Source organism: Etheostoma spectabile, chromosome 8, assembly GCF_008692095.1.
Source record: "Etheostoma spectabile isolate EspeVRDwgs_2016 chromosome 8, UIUC_Espe_1.0, whole genome shotgun sequence".
Taxonomy (NCBI): domain Eukaryota; kingdom Metazoa; phylum Chordata; class Actinopteri; order Perciformes; family Percidae; genus Etheostoma; species Etheostoma spectabile.
The window spans coordinates 24,067,006-24,077,256 of NC_045740.1; the positions used below are offsets into that span (position 1 = coordinate 24,067,006).

At 40.8% G+C, this 10,251-nt stretch overlaps 1 protein-coding gene across 1 annotated transcript in view; it reads left to right on the forward strand.

Moving 5' to 3' along the window:
• necab2 (N-terminal EF-hand calcium binding protein 2) overlaps positions 1-10,251 on the forward strand; it is a 219,507-nt gene that overhangs the window by 74,861 nt on the left and 134,395 nt on the right. The gene's annotated exons all lie outside the window — the stretch shown is intronic.

The window sequence follows — 10,251 nt, forward strand, 5'->3', positions numbered from 1 at the left end:
ACACACACACACACACACATATACACCATTCTAGCCATTGTGTTGTGTGCAGCCACACTCCTCTAATAATAACATTATTATGTTCAGTCAGCAGATTGATGATGATTACATATCATTCCACTCTCCGCTGAGACAGAAAATAGATAAGAGTGAATGATGATCCACTGTGGCTCATCTCTTCATCCAGAGAGACAGACGTTGTGTTGTTTACACAAGGGAACCATCTGTCACTCAGGAGATGGAGAGAGACTCATATCCTTCTCATTAAGAAAAATTATGACCCACATGTCAGGTTTCATTAAAAATTAGGAGGACGGTGATTCTAACTGCACGCTCTCCGTGTATAAACTTTTACTGTGCTGGGTTTCTGGGTATTTGAACAGTGTTTCTGTTGGATGTGAAAGACTACAGTGATGGTTGTGCATGTCTTGCTGCAGCTCATTAAATACACATGGACTAACCATGTTGCACTTGACTCACTGTTGACTGGCGGAGCAGAAACTGGACGACCTCAAAGGGCAACGTTTTCTCCATGAAACATGATCCAGTGTCCCCAAAATCAGTGACTTGTTTCCGTAAAGCTTTACAGCACTTCTCCAGGCCGATTGTTCCCGCTCGCCAAAGTTCTATAGTGCAAGAACAGGCGATTAAAAAAATATATATAAAAACTTCTCATAGAAGACACACAAACAGCCTTATGAAAAGAGGGTAGGTGGAGAAGGAAGATGTTGTATAGAATATATGAGTTGGGAATAGAAATGTCTAAAGGACCTTTCAAATTCGGATCCTATTTATTGGTACATTAAAAGTTTCCATTTCTTTCTGTTAAGATATTAAAAATAGGCGATCTGGGCCTACAATGGGAAAGACTGAGGCAACGTTCCCTCTTTTAGAGGTCAGTGTTGTAAAATAATTTTGAAGCTGTTATGTTAAGGTACAATAGTTATTCAGTGTTGCTTTAATAAATAACACCCTTTTGAATGCAATAACCAACCAAATCACATTATCCTTGGGTGGCCATGTTCGGTGGTCTGATTTTACAACAACATGGTTTGTGAATGCAGTGTTTTTCAGCAGGCATCTTTAGCAATTTCCTGCACCACAATTGCACCAAGGACAGCTTTTGAAACCGAAAACTAGGAATACATGGCAATCCAGTATTCCTTCTTGACTGTTAGTAATAGCGTGATGTTTTTCTTTGAGTTGTTAGTGGTAATGGTTTCTCGAGATAATCCACAGACCTGCTTGTGATCAGTTTGATATCAGAACTATTTTATTTCTACCGAACTACACCTCATTATAACTCATCAACTGATGGGGGCCAGAGCAAACAGACAACAGGTGTGAAAACGCCCTTCAACTGATGACGTTGTGTTAATCAAGAATACTGAGCAGCCTTTTGTGTTATTGTGATTGAGAACATCTGTTTATACTTACTGTGGGATCAGACTGCAAAGACACAAATCTATATGAGAGAGACACTTAAATCCAGTGTCTTGCTTGAAGACACTTCAGCAGAGTAGACACTGGCCAACAAGAAGATCCTGTCAACAGCTGAGGAAGCCGTTTTAACAATGCTACTTGAGGGAGTAGCCAAATTAATATACACATCTGTGTGCATACATTACATTACATGTCATTGAGCTGACACTTTTATCCAATTAGGGGTTAAGTGTCTTTCTCAGTGACACATTGGTCGATCACAGTGGGAATCAAACCCAGATCACCCACACCAAAGGCATGTGTTATATCCACTGTGCCATAACCACCTCAGCAATCATGCAGCATCCGTGTGTGTGTGTGTGTGTGTGTGTGTGGTTGTGTGTGTGTGTGTGTTAGTGTTAGTGAGTCTGTCTGTCTGTCTGTGTGTGTGTGTGTGTTTTAGTGAGTCGGTCTGTCTGTCTGTCTGTCTGTGTGTTGTCGTGTGTGTGGGGGGGGGGGGGGGGGGGGGGGGTTCCAGGTGGGCTGCAGTGATGGTAGGGAGAAATGACAAGACCCGACAGCTCAGTCTGTTTCTCATTATTAGGTGAAAACTCCCTGGCGCGAGACACACACACACACTACACACACACATACACACACACACACGCACACGCACACGCACACGCACACGACACAACACACACACCAACCACACACACACACACACACACACACACACACACACACTTTCCCCTCCTGCTGATAGAATTGTTTGAAAGATAATTAGACTAAGAGGGAAGTACCAGCCTAGAACAAATCCTAACTCTCAAACAGACAAAGCGTGTGTGTGTGTGTGTGTGTGTGTGTGTGTGTGCGTGGCGTGCGTGGTGTGTGTGTGTGTGTGTGTGTGTGTGTGTTAATGGTGTACAAAGGGAGAAAGAGGGTGAATCTGAGCCTGGGGAGGGTCAATTCCCCTCTTCTTGTTGCTATGAAACCCATGTAGCGCCCCGAAATAACGATTACCAGCAAGAAAGACAGAGAGGAGAGACTGGAGAGAGGAAAGGAATGGTAAATAACTTCTTTCGAAACAACATGATTACTTGTACTGTATATAAAAAAACCTGGAGACAGGGTGTGTGTGTATGTGTGTGTGTGTGTGGAGCGTGGGTGGTGTTGTTGTGAGCGTGTGTGTGTCGGAGCGGGTGTTGGTGTGTGGGGGGTTGAGCGTGTGTTGTGTGTGTGTGTGTGTGTGTGTGTGCGTGCGTGCGTGCAAGACATGTACTGAAGGAAAGGCTCTTCCTCCTCAGGGCTGTGTGCAGGGTGTGAAGCCCAGCAGGAAGAAGGAAGTGCTAATTGCTTCTCTTTAGTCTGCCCTGAGAAAAGAGAGAGAGCAGTTAGCGCTGTAGGTCCACCGCTGACCGTCCTCTTACACACACACACACACACACACACACACACACACCCTGACATCCCGTTCATACTGTCCTGATTGTCCAGAAAACATGGCCTCCCTCTGCGCTAGTTAAACAGAGGCTCCACTTGCTCATGCAAAATGCTGGTATTATACCAGAGCAGGGAATGTCTCCCACCTAGTGCGGGGAAGGCAGTTAGTTCGGACTAGAGACATGGGCAAGGGTCTATGTTAGTGTGGGGATGATGCTACAGGTATAAATCTTATTTTGGACCTGATCTAATAAAAACCTATATCTGAACCTGTGCATCATTTAATCACAAATGTATGATTTATTAATCATAAAATACCCCATCGTAAAAAGACCTAGAAAATGTCCGAATAGACCTGGGGATAATTAGACCTGAGGGGTGTACCACAAAGCAGTTTTGACAGAGCGAGGCTTTTTTGAGTTAGCTGACTCAACAAAGCGTGAAGCTCCAATCAGAGATAATGGGCATCAGTGGCCATTGTCGGCATATAAATTCTGATAGGGTTGCCAAATATTTATACGGGAAAATAAAATAATTCAATGCGCAATTCAACTGCACATGACTGAGAGAGGGGAGACACTGTGATTGCGGTGACCAATGGATCACCGGGATCACCAGCTGAATAATGCAATTGTAAATCACACAACCAATGAAGATCTGAGTTACGACTATCTTACCATACCAACATTTGGACCACCAAATTACAATGTCAAATATTTCTTACCGTAACATCAAATGGCCCACTCACGACGGAGTAATATTAAAGCGAAACACATGCAGTGAACGGTGCACTGCCAATAAACGTCAGTCAGGGATGACGTGGTTCCAAGCGTTTTATTTCCAGTGTGAAATGACTACCGTTGTAACCATAAATTAAGTTGACAGTATCAGTCCCTCATTAGCTAGCTAGTAGTCTAGATCCACGACAGGATTGGTAAGGGGCCGCCGGAAATATGGCCGGATGTCACTCTTTTCTAAGTTTTCTGTTGCATGACTGAAACAACCTTTGAACGTCCACATGTTCTTCTAAAACATGTTCCTTCCCGAGGCAATTTTGCAGCGGCACCGTGGTTCCGCTCGGCGCCTAGTGCCGCCCAAGACAACTGTGATTGGTTTAAAGAAATGCCAATAAACCAGAACACGTTTCTCTCCCATCCCAAAATGCAGTGTGGACTAGACAGAACCTCCTTTGCACAGTTGTGGTGGAAGGTCTGGCAGTGCAAGACTAGCCAGCTAGCAATACATGCACGGTTTTGCACCAGTAAATTCAACCAATCGGATGCTTTTAGGGGCCCTGGCTGTCGGGCCCTACTCGCAAAACTATAAAGTTAGCGTATAATTAAAAAAAAAAATCTGTGTGGATTTAATAAAGAAATTGTAGACACATCAGTAAACACAACAACAACAACAACAACAACAACAACGTGTCTTGTTTACAAAAGTGGATCAAATCTTAAATAACTCTTGAATCAATTCTGAAAAGGACGGAGTGCGTGGCTGGCATTTTCACCATCTGCAATTTGACACTACACATGGAATCGCAATTATGCAGATCAGAATCATCATGCCTTTTTCAAGGATTGGCTGAACAGAGAGGCTTTTTAGTTGATTTCCTGTGTGGTATTTTCAAAACGAAGAACGTTGATGAAAGAAAAGGTCTGAAAATGCCATGCTGTTTATGACTCCTGGGCGTTGGAATGACATGACATTACTGGGAAACCGGAACGTCCACAGACATTTTTGGCTGCAGGGGCTCAAGGGAAAAAGGCCTAATAGTTAATAACTCAATTTTTTTTTATTTTTTTTATGGAAACTAAATGTTAAATATATTAACACAACTCTGACTGCCTTACCAATTTAATTGATTTCCCTTACGCGATTGTTTAATGGATATACTCAACAAAACGGAGTTCACACAGAGAAGTTTTAGCATTATGTATAGTTTCAAGCATTTAGAATAGGTGACTGCACCAAGGAGATGGACATAGTTGTATTTATTTTGCAATTGGCAATGAATCATTTTTATTATTTTGGTGTTATTGGAATAAATTAAACTTACAGTGTCCATATTAGGGCTGCTCGATTTTGGGAAAAATCATAATCACGATTATTTTGGTCAATATTGAAATCACGATTATGTAACACGATTATTTTACATGACTTTGGAAACGTGTTGCATTAATTAAAAAGACACCTTTCAACAATTCTTAAAACATTGAACATTTATTGTACTTTTTGAACTATTAAAATAAATATGAATATAAATTTCAAATAAAAGTATAAAAGTATTTATTCCCTGTATTTACTTCCACAATCTCTTTAAAACAGGCAACATTTTGGCAAAATATAAACAAATTCCAGCAACTCAATCCACGAATATAAAAGGCTGGCCCATCATCAGGCCCCAGCATTAACAGCAAATAAGTTAACTATTAGCGCATGTCTTTAGCTAAATAATAGGCAACAGACTCGGTTATTATTTTGCGTCTTTCCGAATTCAACGGATAAGGAGTTGCGCTGTACAGTGTGTTTGTTATGGATGTCTGGGTTACGGAGGATGTTGAGGGAGTGGATTGCCGTTTCTGTTTCTTTATTAAATTGTCATAGGTCACTCTGTGTTTAATTTTCAAGTGGTTAAACAAATTCGTGGTGTTCCCTTTACTTGCAGCCACTACCATGTAGCAAATCTTGCACGTAGCATGTTTCTGCTCGTCGTCGGATTCCTCGAAGCCAAACTGTTCCCAGACAGTGGAGTTGGTTTTGCCTTTTTTGCTTACCAAACGCTGCTGTGGCTGCCCTCCTTCTGCCATCTTTACTCTCGCTAAGTTTTTAAATTCCAGCGAGTAACATGCACGCGACCTGCCTCCCTGACAGTGTAGGCTGAAAGCGTTTGGCTTCGGGAGGGGCGGATGTGCGCATGACGTGTGTGCGCGCGCCATTCAGAACACACGAGGAAATTACAAAACAGAACATGGCAAAATAATCGTTTTTACTCGATTGTACTATTTTGGTAATCGTTGGGAGCCAAAATCGAAACCGAAACCGAAATTCAATTAATTGCACAGCCCTAGTCCATATTATGAATATATATCTAACTTTTTCCAGGATTTAGGGTGTTGTTTAGTGTCTCTGGTGCCTCCATACACAAAAAAATAAACTTTGAAAAAAAAAAAAGATCCATGCTGTTTTGAGTGAGATTCTGGTTTCGGGTTTCTGAATGTCCTCTGCCTTCAGTCTCCGGGTGAACTGTTAACAATCTGCACGGCTTTCTACTTTACTAGCCGGGACAAGGTGGCTAACTTTGGCATGCTAGCAATAGCATGCTAGCTTGTTCTCAATGGCAAAACATTGCTACAACACACTCTAGTTCACCATAATCTACAAAAGAACTGCCTCCATGTTGCTGTACTTCAGGTTTTCCACAAGCGGCCCTCGTTTAGAAGAAGTCTCCCAGCTAATCCTGACTGGGACTGACCAAAGTTGGAGAAAGAGTTATCTAGCTGATGTGATTACTAGCTACTGAGCATGTGCAACTCCCAACAAAGATAGTAAGAAATGAGATGTTTCACTCCGTAGGTAAAACAGAGACCTAAACACACACGGTGAAAACAGGATCTGCAGCAATGTGCAGTACAACAAAAATATGTTTTTTGAAAATGAAACCATGTAAACCTATTCTAATACAACCTCAAAATATAAATATGAAACTGAAAATTAGCATAGTATGTAAGCTTTAACAGTTTTTCAACAAACATCTTTTTGAAAAATCTCAACAAAAATTTTCACACCAAAGTGAACAAGGCTGTTGCTGCAATTTTGTTCATTTTATAGGAAAAACCATGTTATTATTAGATCCAAATAATGCAGTTACTGTTTGATGCAGGACGCTTTTTTCATGTGTTCAATTGAAAGATTTTGGTCTGTTTTGCTTCCATGTCTTCTTTTACGCTAAGGGGAGTAAAACTTCCAAAAAACAAATTAGATTTTATTTGTTTTAGGCTGCATCTGTAGATCTCTTCTAAATTAATCTACATATTTAAACCTTACATTTAAAGGGGAAAGACTCTTAACTCATTAATTGGGGAAGTTCTGGTGCTGATATGTTGTAGTTATTTTGTTTATCCAGGTCACCTGCAGTACCTTGTCAAATAAATGCAAATTAGTGCATTTTAAGTAGTTAACACATTATTTGCATATTAATGTGACAATTGTGATGATGTTATTATTAGACAGAGTTTACTGTATTCACCTGGAGGGTCTCCATTAAGTACAGTACATTAGCCTGATTTGCCTGGCCATGATGCCATGAACTTATAAGCTAGTAGCTCATGCATGTTAGCAAGACAGAAGTTAACTAAATTTGTTTCATCTTTTGGCTAATTTTTCTGCCTCTGTGTGTGTGTATGCAGCGTGCACTCAGAGAGAGAAAGAGAGAGAGAGAGAGAGAGAGAGAGATATCGAGTTTAATATGGAGAATAGATCAACTGTTCTCTGCGCACGTGTAGCAGTATTGTCAATCAATTGATTCATGATTTAATCGGACAATCGTAACTGTCAGTATCCACTTCAATTTGCGATCTAATTCCATTATCAATCCCCAGCTGACAGGCAGATCTGAATTAATTGTAACACAGGTTTGCATGAGTCTATTATATTGTACTTTTTAAACAGGACTATTTCTTGAATGTTAATAATAGCGTGATGTTTTTCTTTGAGTTGTTAGTGGTAATGGTTTCTTGAGATAATCCACAGACCTGCTTGTGATCAGTTCAATATCAGAACTATTTTATTTCTACCAAAGGACACCTCATTACAACTCATCAACTGATGGGGGCCAGAGCAAACAGACAACAGGTGTGAAAACGCCCTTCAACTGATGGCGTTGCGTTAATCAAGAATACTGAGCAGCCTTTTGTGTTATTGTGATTGAGAACATCTGTTTATACTTACTGTGGGATCAGACTGCAAAGACACAAATCTATAAGGGAGATAAACGACAGTGGACACAATTGAAGCCACATGTGCAAAACTCACACTACAGTCTGCACTACCAACAGTCACCTGCTCCACAGTTCAACTCATTCGTGAAGTCATTCCAAACTCATTCCAATCAACACAACACACTAAACAACACTTAACACACATCTGAAAACAGGCTCAGAGCAGCCAAACACTATGAACCATTCTCCTCTAGATAACACACACTGTCACTCAGAACACACTGAGTCAAAACACCAGCATCAAACACCAATACAGAAATTAATAACTTTTCATCTTTACAGTTTGAACAATTTGAGTGACTTTACACTACTCCATACTTTCTTTAAAGAAAAGAGATATATCTTACAATATACCAATTTTTATGTAAGGTAAACAAAAAGGAATAAAAATCAGCAATTTGCTTCAATATAGTATTTTATCTCTAGTAATTTATGGAATTACTGGGAAAAAAAACTAAAGGTACATGACAGTAGCCTAGAATAGTGTGACTGATCCTGCCTCTCTCCAGCATCAAGTTTTCTTCATCACATTATGTGTCTGCATCATCTCTAAATACTAATGAATGCAGTGTTTCCATTGCTTTCACCTCCATTACTTAAGAATGCAGTTTTACTATAGTAAAGATATAGTGTATAAAAAAAAAGATATAGTATAAAACAAGACACCTGCTTAGTCTTTCACTTAAAATTACAATCAGCAGTGTTTGATAGGCACCAGACTGAAATCTATTCTGTTTTGAATGTGTGGTATACAGTTCTGACAGCAGTGTGTTAGCATCTGAACAAAGTGCTGTAAATCCACAGAGTTGTGCAGGTCGTGATTAAAGTCATGGGATAAGTGTGTGGAGTTTTGAAAAGTGTTTTCTAGCCATGAAAAGGAACTAGAGTTTGGTCCATGTGAACTGCTGCTGTGCAGACTGTAGACTGAGTTTTGCACGTGTGACTCCAGTTGTGCCCACTGTGGTTTAGCAATCAAAAAAAAAAGTAAAACAACAGGCTGTGTAACAAAGACTGTCAGCAAAAAGGGGTAAATATAACAACAACCTATTATGTCTTTGAAGAGAGTCATATGGGACTCGTAGAAAGCAAACATATACAGAAAGAAAAGACCGAGACAACCAGCAGGTTCTCTACCTAAACCCTTATGCTGATTTTGTACAGTGTGTGTGTGTGTGTGTGTGTGTGTGTGTGTGTGTGTGTGTGTGTGATTTCCATAATTCATCATCAAAATGCAACAGTGTAATGGAATTGGAACCTGATGAGACATACATGATCAGGGCTGCACTGGGCAGTGTTTGCACGTTGGCAGGCCATAGTTTCAGCTAGAAGTAACTTTTGGCTTGAGAAGCTCATAAATCCTGTAATGGTTCACACATATCATCCATAGACTGTAAACTAAAAAAGTGGACATAGCATCCGTGACATCACCCATTGGTTTGTGAACTGCCGTTTTTCAGCCTTGAGTTTGGCATCACTGGCTTCGCCATCTTCGGTATTTTTGCCACGGCGCCACCGGAACACACCGAAGAGGCGCCCAGTGGAAAACAGGGGTAAAAGTGTGAACATCTGCATAGGGAGGAGGTCAGGGTGGTGGATGGGTCCCGAAACACAAGACTGTCAACAAGGAGAGTGCTGTTCGTGCCGCAGAAATATTACTTAACAGGGACGGTGTTTCCTCCATAGGCATAGGTTTCTGTCCAATATGATAGGGGCCCGTTGATGAGAATACGCTGCAGTGTAACATCACCTACTCTCACCCCCAGCTGGAAAACTAGCTGGAATCAGATACAGTGTTAAAATAGTGCTGTGCTCATCTCCTCCCTGCTGTTTTTAGAGGACATTTTTGAGTTTGGGTCATTTCCTTTGCATCTGAATAAGTTCCCTCTGCGGGCCATTTTGGACAGTAAAATAAGGGTAATTTCAGCAGATAGGGCACATCTACAGTGTTACATTTGACAGAGCCAGGATGCTATTGACTGTTGCATCACCTCCTCTGTTGCCAGTTTGTGAGGTTAGTGAGGAGAGGGGTTGTCAGTGTACTTTATTTATAATGGGGTTTTCTTAAAGGACTTGCAGGGTGAGTTGTTGACTGGAGGACCAGAACTTAGATAATGTGAAGCAGCTGAATTGTTCTATAGATGCTGTTTAGTAGCTGACTGTGATGCCTGGCTGTCCTATTTGGTGAATAAAATTGAATTAAGAAATGGAGAACAAGCAAGTAGCACATGTGTGAGAGGTCATTACGCAACACTAAAATACACATATTTGAGTATTTGACAGTGGCAAAGAAGCTGTAGTGTAATTTGGGAGTATTTCATGCTTTACAAAATGGGGTTAGCTAGCTATCTGCTTTAGGTGTGTGTGTGTGTGTGTGTGTGTGTGTGTG